General features: G+C 47.1%; 1 protein-coding gene across 1 annotated transcript in view; it reads left to right on the top strand.

The window, feature by feature from the left end:
* Nucleotides 1–2845: 2845 nt before the first annotated feature.
* Kank4 (KN motif and ankyrin repeat domains 4) overlaps nt 2846–10965 on the top strand; it is a 71644-nt gene continuing 63524 nt past the window's right edge. Inside the window, exon 1 of the mRNA XM_046451134.2 lies at nt 2846–3147. The gene's annotated coding sequence lies outside the window, so the exon portion shown is untranslated. The remainder of the gene's footprint in view (nt 3148–10965) is intronic.

Genomic DNA, 10965 nt, shown 5'->3' with positions numbered 1-10965 from the left:
CCCTGATTAACTCAGCTGGGAGCATGCATGTTGGGCAATTTTGAAGAGAGACATATTCATATAACTTGTTACAACATATTGTTATAATTATTCTATTTTGTTATTAATTATTGCTGTTAATTTCTTATGTCTTTATAGTTAAACTTTATCACAGGTATGCATATACAGGAAAAAAAACAGTACATACAGTGTACATCATACATGCATCCAGTACGGGGGCTTGGAACATATCCCTTGTGGATAAGGGGAGACTATTACATATGTTAATGGGTTGATGAAAATGTGACCATAGTCTCACAGGGATCTAACTTTGTATTTCAGCCAGGAGGAATGGCTCAGTATTCACTATTTGGTGTTTGAAGCTACTTTTCAGGGCTTACGGAGAACTATAGAGAAGCATGAGAACTGACCCCACTGCGAGCCTGTTGTTAAACCTTACCAGCACACAATGACTGAGGCCCACTCTGCAGGAATTGCCACACTGCTGGCAACCAGGCAGTCCTGTCATGGAGTAGGGTCTGAGTGACATATCTCCATGTGGGCCCCAATTTCCAGGCCTTCAGTTAGAGAAGTTCAGTCTTCAAGGTACAAGTTTGAATCCATATCTTCAATTGACTAGGCTAGTGAACTGTACCTCGTTCCATTCAGCAGGAGAATGACAGCTACTTCACAATTTTGTTGTGAGTCCCAGTGAGACAGATCACGTATGTGAAATGATCAGTGCAGTGCCAAGCATGCAGTAGAAGGTGAACACATACGAATCCTCCTACACTTCACTCCAAACTCCAGTAGGGGGCAGGGGTAGGGAGACTCTCCATTCTATCCGCTCCTCACTCCTTTGATTGCGGAGGTTCCGGCTGCAGCAGGGTTGTTCCCATTCTAAATCAGCGTTCAGCATAAACCCTCACTGTCTGAAAAGCCCAGGCTGGGTTCTGAAGTGGAAATGCCCAAACCTGAGATTCTAGAACACCTGCTGCCTGAAAGGTGTTGCTTCTTTCCAGGACCATACAAGGGGTCTGCTTCCTAAGTTAGCTCTTGCTGCCTTCCTTTCATGACAGGAAAAGCAGGCAATGTTCTAGAAGTGCCTGTGTGTGTGGCTTCTGTTTTAGGGGTGGTGGGAGGAGGCTATGATGGGCACATTTGCTTAGTCTGTTTTTTTTTTTTCTTGATGCCCTAACCTGTGCTTCAGAAGCCTAAGCCAATTCAGATCTTGCTGCCTCTGACTCAGCTTTACCCTGAAGACACAGTTTGGTCTCTGAGTCATCAGGCTGAGCTCCTGCTTTCGAGGACAACAGTCTGGCATTGCAGCTTCATCTTCCTAGGAAAGGTGCTGTGTCTCCACACCCCAGTGCCAGCCCCATGCCTAATTTGGCTCACAATACCCAGAAGTCAAGAAACAAATTCTTCATAAGATCAGAGAAAAAGAGTTCAAAACCAGGACTTGGAATGCTGGGGTTTCAGTTCCTGCTCCACCAATTAACTTGTGTGACCTTGGGCTAAACCTACCTGAAACTGGTGTCCTTTTCCCTAAAATAGAAATAGTGATCCACACTGGGTCTACCCCACCAGAAACCCAAATGAAGCAGAGTCAAGTACTCCAAACATGAGGGCACAAACCCTTGGTCTACAGGCTGGATCTGATCCATAAACCCATTTTCTTTGGCTTAAACAATATTGACCTATATATATAGATTTAGCATTTTTTAAATAAGTCGCCAACAAATTAGGAGACTTCACTTAAATGTCTGGATTTATGGCTTTTCCTAAAAAAGATAGGATCAAGCCATATTAATTCCTTTTCTTGGATGGCAGAAATCAACTGCAGATGAGTAGTGGAAGCCTTGGACAAGAGCCTAGGTGGGGGATGGGATGCTCTCCAGCTTGCCATAGTTCCCATCACTCCCTATTGTCTCCAAGCCTCCATTCCCCTTTATGATTGCTCTGGGGCTATCCCTTTGCTTTGCTGGAATCCTAGCAGGGGTGAAATCCTTCTAACAACCATGCTTCTGTCAAAACAGGAAATAAAAGCCCCAGAAATGTCTCTTGCCTCAAATTATCTCTCTCATCTGGATCACAAAGTCAAAAATGAAACCCCTTTGGTTCAGTTTCACTATGTGCTATTGGGTGGAAGGAAAGACGCTAGTGGTGGTCAGGGATGGGATCTGGAGTACAGCAGGCTGCATTCCTCTCCAACCCCACTGTTTGTCCCCATCTGTAAAAGGAGTAGTAGAAGCAGCTTCTAGTACTATTGTGCACAACACAGAACACAGAACATGAAATTATGAAATAATTAATGAAATAGGCAAATATTTCATTAATAAAAGTTCAATGAACCGCTTCCGTGGAAGATGGGGCTGCGAAGTGAAAGATTTAGGATTCTGAGTGGGGCTACAACCATGACTTGGAAGGAGATGGAAAAAGAAATGCCTTAGGAGAGATAAAAGTTCTGTTACATCCCTCACCCACCTTCACTCCCCCACCTTCCCTGGCTAAGAGCTCACTGCACACAGATTCCCAGTTGCCAGGCCTGGGTTCGAGTCCTGTCTTGGGCAAGTCGTTACTTTGATGCTGTCTCCCCATCTATCACGAAGATAGAAATGTCTAAATGAGTTGAGAGAACGGTATGTGAAAGCACATTTGGAAATCTGAAAAGCGATATGCACCAGTTAGGAGTTTTCTGGTTTCTTTTCAAAGTTTTTCTCCTAAACTCTGTCCAAGGGCTTTTGCAGTTATCAAAGCTAAGACCCTCCCCCTCGGTTTCGCAATTCGGCCCTTTCCTACACACCAAAGCCCGTGCCGCGTCAGGAGTCTTTTTCACCCCCGCTAGCGAAGGCGGGGACTCGGGTGGTGTTGGCAGCCAGCGACGAGGGGCGAAGCGGCGGCGGGCCGCGCCTCCCAGTCCCGCATCCGGCGCGGTGGGTGTGCCCGCAGGGTGTGCACCCCGAGTTCTGGCCTATCTCTCCGGCCAGAGGGCGCCTGGAGGCTGTGCGCGCCCCGGACAACAAGGGTGCGCCAGAGCGGGGTGCGCGCCCGGGACGCGGACCTGCACCCAGAGGCTGCGTGCGCCCGGAAGGCAGGGTGGGCGCCCCGCCGCGGGGCCCCAGGCACAGTGAGTCGCCTCCCACCGTACTTCCGCGGCTAGCCAAGGTAAGGGTCTCTGCGCCCCCAACCCCGAGCAGTGCGTCTGCTGGGGCGTCCAGCACCCCGCCCTGCGCTACCAGGGGCTTGGCCCCCGCGCTCGGCCACTCTTCTCTGGTCCCTGCTGCCATCCTAGCCCCCTCCCAGAGCGGCGTCGCCAGCTCCTTTTAAGGCAGAGGCTGCGGCAGCCAGGGCCGAGCGGGTGCCCCCGCCCCGAAGCCTGGGGTCCGCGACAGCGCGGGAGGGGGCTGCTGGGCTGCGCCGGCTGCGGGTGGATGGGCGCCGCTCCCTTTCCATCTCTCTGGAGGATTGAGACCAGTGGGGAAGGAGAGACCGCGTCGTCCTTGCGGCCCAGGTGGTGCAGCCCCTGCCCAGCTTTACCCTGCGTTCTGAGATGCAGCTTGCGGGACTGGGGGCACCCTACCGCCGGCTCCTAGGACTACCTGGAATTCAGCGTGTGTAGTCGCTCATGTTTTGCAAAATCTGGCCCCAAGCTCCTGGCCTGACACTCCTCAGTCCCTGGCTGAAGTTTCCAGCCCTCCAGTGACCTTGGGTGGAGGCTGGGGGTATCTGGGGGGCCAGGTACAAGAGCGCCCCGGAACATTTTGCCAAGCCTTGGGCCACTGGGAGAGCTCCCCTCTCTCTTACATCTCCCTTAGTGTCAAATCTTTGACCCCACGTACTTCGCCCCTTCAACTGGCCGGTTACTTAGTATGGGAGTTGGAAAGTCAAACTCATGACCCCTACACCAGCTCTGAACCTACTCTTGTCCTTGAACATCCACCAGGGCTACAAAACCCTGGCATTCTTATTTTCCAAGCACCCTGGGATGTGGGCCAGTAAGGTGGGGAGGGAGTATTTTCCAAGAAAGAGGAGAATATTTCTCCTCTCCAAGGATAATCCTCTGAGACCAGGGCAGAGAGAGTCCTGTATCCACCAGGCATGGCCAGGGAAGGGTCAGATGTAGCCACTGACCAGGTTGAAGCCCCGGGAGAAAGCATCTTGAATTAAGTTCAGTTCCAAAGGACCTTCCTGAGTAAATCAAATCTGAGTTTCTTAGAGCCTCTCCAGACGTGACATAGGAGACCTTAGATCTACATTTGGAACCTAAGCTGAGTCCTGTCTTTCATTGTCTTTTCAAGTCCAGCTTTCCTGCCCCCATCCAGGTCACATGCAGAGAGAGAAATAGAGACTGACAGCACCCTGCTGGACTCACCCCGAACATGTGAACTAAGTACCAGTACCAGATCAGGGACAGTTTGTTGTGGAGAATGGCTCAGGCTGTCATTCAATCAACTCCATGCCGGGCACTGGGCAAGGTAGAGAAATACAAAAGTAAAAGAACTGGCACTCTTTGGCCTCATGGAGTTCACAGACCAGTGGCCAAGACATGAATCAAATCACTTATTTGAGTGAGTATAGAATTTATTGAGTATAGAATGCTTCACAGTGCTGAGTTATTTTAAAGGAAACCGTTAGGTGTCCTGAGAACCTGTGATTGGTCCAGTGTCACTCTGTCTGAAAACTGATAGGAGTTAACTAACTGAGGAGGATGGAAAGAGGCTTGAAGCAAAAGGAGCGGTAGAGTCAAGTGGAGGAACTGAAAACCTGTTTGCCAGGTGAGGTCCAGGGGCCTAAATAGGCATGTACCTTAGTTCTGCATCCCAATGAGTGGGCCAATTAGCATCTTTCTTTCTTGGCTATAATAATAGGCAGTTAGACACTCCCCTCTCTGCCCCCATCCAGGTCACATGCAGAGAGAGAAATAGAGACTGACAGCACCCTGCTGGACTCACCCCGAACAGAACATGTGCACTAAATACCAGTATCTTGATCAGGTAGCCCATGTGTCCACTCATGGTGCCAAGAGCAGTTCTTTCCTTTACTCCTTCCTTGTTGTTCCATTCAGCTCACAACTGTCAGGCCTCTGCTCAGCATTTAGGGAAATTCATGCAGGGAGTGAAAGTTCATGTTAGACTTTTGCAGCTGGAAAGAACTCACTGTCCACAAAGTAAAATTCCTTAGGGTGGTGGACAGAGCATTTCCTAATCTGGGCCCTGCCTACCTGTCCAGCCTTATCTCTGGCTTCCACCACTTTCCCTGGTCTCCTGCAGTGAGCACCCCCACAGTGTTCTACTCACAATTACACTTGAGGCAATTTGTGGAGCACTTGTTGTCTTTGCACATATTGCCCTTTGTCTAAAATACTCTTCCATTTGTTCACCCACTGAATGCATACATAGCCTTCAACTTCATCATTAAGTTTTCCCTCCCAGAAGGCCTTTCCTGACCAGACAGAATCAAAAGTTGCCTCTTTGTTTCCAAAGGCATGTCCTGGGCTGGAGATGTGAGAGCACTTGTTTAGCATGCGTGAGACCCTGGATTTAATCCCCAGCACTACCAAAAAACAAAAACACAACAATCCACCAAAAAGTAGGCTTCTGTTACAGTGAGTATCAACTGCACTGAGTACCCTAAAATCAGAACTTTTCTGGTCATATTTGTGTCTCCAGTGCCTAGCACAGAGCAGGACCATAGAAAGTGCCCAATAACTGTTGGATAGAAATTGTTTAGTATTTCTTAACTTTTTAAATGGAGGAGTATTGCATATATCTTTAAGATGCTGTTGAAAATTATGGACACTCTCCTTCAAATGCATATAACTTAAAATATCTTACATATAATATCATATGATTCATAGCCCCCCCATGGACCCAATTTCTATAATTTTATTTTTTATTTTTTTGGTACCAGAGACTGAATCCAGTGCCACTTAACCCTTGAGCCACATCCCCAACCAGTGTGTGTGTGTGTGTGTGTGTGTGTGTGTTTTATTTAGAGACAAGGTCTTGCTGAGTTGCTTAGGGCCTTGCTAAATTGCTGAAGCTGACTTTGAATTCACAGTCCTCTGTCTCAGCCTCCCCAGCCTCTGGAATTACAGGTGCATGCCACCATGTCCAACTCCATATGTTTAGACTGCAATTTTTTAGGAAACAGAGACTGAGTGAGGTGCAGTGACTGCTCAAGTACCCCCAGTGGTCAGGAGCAAGGACCCCAAGTTCCCAAGAAGTCCAAATTCCTTCTGTTTCTTTCTGCTTGTTTTAGCCAAGCAGCTTCTTTGCATCCTTGGTGCTTTATGAAGGCCATGCTCATGGCTGGAAAATGTATATCTTGGTTTTGCTTCAGTTCAGGAGCAGCCTAAGGTGTGACAGGGAGAAAAATCTTATTACGGGCACACTTGACAATTAGGAAGACAGATGGGCCAATTCTGCTGGCCTATTTGCCACCCCTAGTCTGCAATGTTATTACATCTGTTTTAGCTGGAGGAGAGTCACAGGTGCCTCACAGTCATGTGGGGTGGAGGAGAGGGTGGATGGGGTCTGGCGGGACAGGCTGGGAGATGTTCTAGACAGGACCATTAAGGTCAAGGAACCAGCTATTGGCTTTGTCAAAGGCTTCCTCCCTACAGGGCAGGGCTCTTGCATGCTGTCACTGGGGTCTTGCCTGCCCACCTCACCACCCCTTTCTGCAAACAAAACACCTGCTTTAGGCCATTTTGTTCTCATCTGCAGATCAGGATCTTCATTCATTCAGTAATTCATTCATTCATCAAAACCCCGTAAAACCTCTGGTCTGTACCAGTTACTGTTCTGGCTCCAGTGCACAAAGGATGGTCCCGAAGTGTGGCCAGTGCTTCTGCAGCTCTGCTCTGCTGGGGGAAGATAGAGGTAGCTTTACTACTAATTTAACCAATGTCTAAGCAGGTTGGTGGGTGGGCATTTATGACTTCTGAATGCTGATGATCTGCTCACTTTGAAAACTCTCATCTCAGGGTCTGGGGAGGTAGGGATGGAGGTCGGTGGTAGAGTGCTTGCCTAGCATGCGTGAGGTCCAGGTTTGATCCCCAGCACTGCAAAGTAACAAACAGGACCCCTTTGATCTTGTGCAGGTTCTGTCACCCCAGGGGAGCCTCAGTTTTCCTCACTGTGAGTGGATTGATAACAGTCCTTCCCCGCCATCTCTGGGTGGTCAAGCAGACACAATGACCGTAGGTCTACCCAACTCTGAGTTTGGAACAGTACAGAATAATCATAATGTGCACGTGTGCCAAACCCTGGCACATTCGGTTCTCATAGTCATCCTTCAGATGGTTATTCTCATAATACCCAGTGAGGAAAAGGAAGCTCAGAGACTCTGTGTGACTTACCAGGATCATGAAACAAACAAACTGGGATATATATATATATGTATATTTGGACAGGAGATTAGCCCAAGAGCACTTTACCACTGAGCTATATTCCCAGTCTTTTTTTTAATCTCATTTTATTTTGAGACAGGGTCTCGCTAAGTTACTTAGGACCTAGTTAACTTACTAAGTCTGGCTTTGAACTTTCAATCCTCCTGCATCAGCCTCCTGAGCTGGTGAGATGATGGGCATGTGCCATGGTGCCCCACCATGAAACTGCGATTTGACAGAGCTTTCTGTCTCTGGAGCTCAGACAGGGAAGCACATTGTGATTTTCTTGTGGTACAGTGTGTGGGAAGAGGCATGGGCTTAGAGGTCAGGGAATCCTGAAATTGGAGACTAAGTCTGCTGCTAAGGAGCTGTGTGATTTACAGCTGGACCCTAACCTCTCTGTGCCTCAAAATGCTAATCCTGCAGGCCCAGGTTAGATTAAGAAACTTAATAGGCCTTTCTGTGAACAGCATCTGGTCTCTACAGATCGTATTTCAAAGTAGGATGAAAGAAAAAAGAAGGGCCCTCTTGCTAAAAATAGGCCCATCGCAGTTTCCGGGATAGAATAAATGCCGTCCCAAGATTTTAAGTAGATGGTTAATGTGCTGCTTAGGCAGTTATAGATTGGTGGTGTCTGAAGAAGCAGGCTGTGTGTTCCTTCTTCAAGGAAAGGACTCTGCAGTATTTTCCCAAGGAGCGCCTCACTGTCTCTCCTGGGCCCTGAGCCCTGCTCGTCAGATAACTTTGTGGGGACTCAGACAATGTGGGAGAAAACACAAATCCTAATTCCCACCCCCTTCCCATTTCTTTCCCCCAAAGTAAATAAAACTTATTGGCTGCCATTTTTTTTTTTTAAATTTAAATGTGTCTGTGGCTTTTCCCCTCTGGTGCTGAAGGATTCTTTGTGTCTGCTGAGTTTCCTTCTTTATTTCTGGTTTATCTGACGTCAAGGGACAAGAAGGCAGAGAAATATGGCATGGGGAGAATTTGCTCCATGCAAAGATAAAAGAGCAGCAGCCTTCCATGCTGGTTCCCCTCCACAGTCTGATTTCTGCCCAGCTGCCCGGCGAGGCTGGCTCTCAATGAAATTGATTTAGATTTAGGTTTCTTTGCAGGGCACCAGGCCTGGGGGCTGAGTATTTCCAGGTGCTGTGCTCACAGCTGTTGCTTACTATGTCCCCTCAGCTCCCTCCCTTCTGCCTTGGAAAGCGGGTCATCCTACTCTTGGGGAAAGGTTTAAAAGACAGAATGTCAAATTGGGTGATGGCTGAATATATGGTAGGGTCAGATCTGTGTTTACCAGATACAATGTTGAGTGCATGCATGAGAGCATTTTATCAGTAATATTTGAATTTTTTAAGAGATTGTTTTCATGTATGATTTGTGTGATTGTAAATAAGGAGATAATGAAAGGGCATCACCTACCTGCCCCTCAATAAAAGGCAGAGGTGGAGAGGAAAAATTAGTTTCACCTTTTGCCCTGTGAGCCTGGACAGATTGTTCAAGTTCACTGAACTTCAGCCTCCTCATTTGTAAAATGGTGTTGATAATACTGATGAAGTGCTCTTCTGATGCAGCAAACAGAGACTCCCCTTACACTGGCTCTGAGGAAGGAAGAGAGAAGCCATCAAATGTAGCACTGGCATCAAAGCCCAGGTCTGGAAGGAGGAAGGCATCCTCAGGGCAGATGACCCTATGGAGAGGGTTGAGTTCCAGGCCACACCAGCATTACAGCTGGTTCCTGGTCTTCACTCCATGGTGCCACGTTCCAGGGCCAGTGGCTCAACTGTGCATCTTGGCCCTTGCTGAGCTAATCACCTGGACCTCTCCTTTGTTGATGTTCCAGAGAGGATCCTCTGGTCTGAGATCAGCCCTCTAGAAGCTGAGGCTTTCTCTCCAGACCATCTGCGGCAGGGATCAGGTGGCCTGGGCATGGGATTCAACCAAGGCACAACTCCCCCCTAGTACAGACAGAGTAGGCTCATATCTGTAGAACTCGGGATTTGAGGCAAGAAAGGTGTGAGTGGAGACTTTTCAAGAAGGAGATAAGGGTGAGCTGGAACTAAGAATTTTGCCCAGTATAAGTGTTTACTAAGTTGTAAAGGAACTACAGGCCTTCTTAGCTTGGCATCAACAGCCCCACTGGATCCATGTATAGAGTATACAGGAGTCTGTAAACTCAATTAGGAGAAAAAGAATATCTTCGTTTGGCATTTTCTTTAGTATCAATATAAGCAACAAACCAGTGTATTTGTAGTACCTGTAACAATGTTGCCAGCAGAAATCATGGATATTTCATTTTGCATTTTAACCACTACTGATGTCTTGAAATATTTATATCAATTGCAGCTTTGAAATTACAGTGGTTATCACACCTGGAGCTTATTATTCGATATGTGTATTAGTCAGCTTTTTGTTGATGTGACCAAAATACCTGATTAGAATGACTGAGGGGAAGGAAAGTTTATTTTTGGCTCATAGTTCAGAGATTCAGTCCCTGGTCAGCTGTGTCTGTTGCTTTGGGGCCAAGGTGAGGCAGCACATCATGGAGGAAGAACATTTTAGGGGTAAGCTGCTCAGGACATGGCAGTTGGGAAGCAGAAAGAGAGAAGGGTAAAGAGGTCACAAGGAAGATGAACCCTTCCAGGGCATGCCCCCAGTGATCCACCTCTTCTACCCATACCCCACCTGCCTACAGTTACCATCCAGTCCATTCAAACTAGGATGGACTAATTAGGCAACAGCTCTCACAGTCCAATCATTTCACCTTGGAACATTCCTGCATTAACATAGGAGCTTATGGGGGACATTTCATATTTAAAGCATAACAATGTGTTAATAAAGAACATGGCTGGGCGTAGTGGTGCACGCCTGTAATCCCAGCAACTCAGGAGACTGAGGCAGGAGAATCGTAAATTCAAACCAGCTTCAGCAACTAAGTGAGGCCCTAAGCAATTTAAAACAAATACATATATAAATATAAATGTATTTATATATATGTCTGGGGATGTAGCTCAGTGATAAAGTGCCCCTGGGTTCAATACCCATGTCTTAAAAATAAATAAATAAATAAAAAAAAAAAGAAAGCCAGCCAGCCAGCTGGGTACAGTGACATCCACCTGTAATCTCAGCAGCTTGAGAGGCTGAGGCAGGAGGATCGAGAGTTCAAAGCCAGCTTCAGCAATTTAGAGACAATTCAGCAATTTGAGACAGTGAAACCCTGTCTCAAAATAAAAAAAAGGCTGGGGATGTGGCTCAGTGGTTAAGCTCCCATGGGTTCAATCCCTGGTACAAAAAAAGAACAGAAAAAAGAAAAATAAGAATATGTATTGCTATAATATGCAGTTTTTAAATTTTAATAATTGTATTTCAGTGTTATTGGTTTTCTTTGTAGTCAAGCTACGCATTTTATGTTTTGGATTTTCAAGCACTCTGAGAAAGGTTCCTTCATCTTCACCAGTCTGCGAAAGTGGTGAAGGCACAAAAATGGTTAAGACCCCTGTCAGGAGGTCAATAAACTTTCTTCTCAGCAGCCCCCACCAACCTTTTGTATACCCATCTATCACTGTCTAATTAGTGGAAGACATTGT

This window comes from Marmota monax, unplaced genomic scaffold, assembly GCF_021218885.2.
Source record: "Marmota monax isolate L192 unplaced genomic scaffold, Marmota_monax_Labrador192_F-V1.1 WCK01_AAM20220418_F8-fsc00023, whole genome shotgun sequence".
Classification (NCBI taxonomy): domain Eukaryota; kingdom Metazoa; phylum Chordata; class Mammalia; order Rodentia; family Sciuridae; genus Marmota; species Marmota monax.
This window is presented reverse-complemented; position numbering and strand designations above follow the sequence as displayed.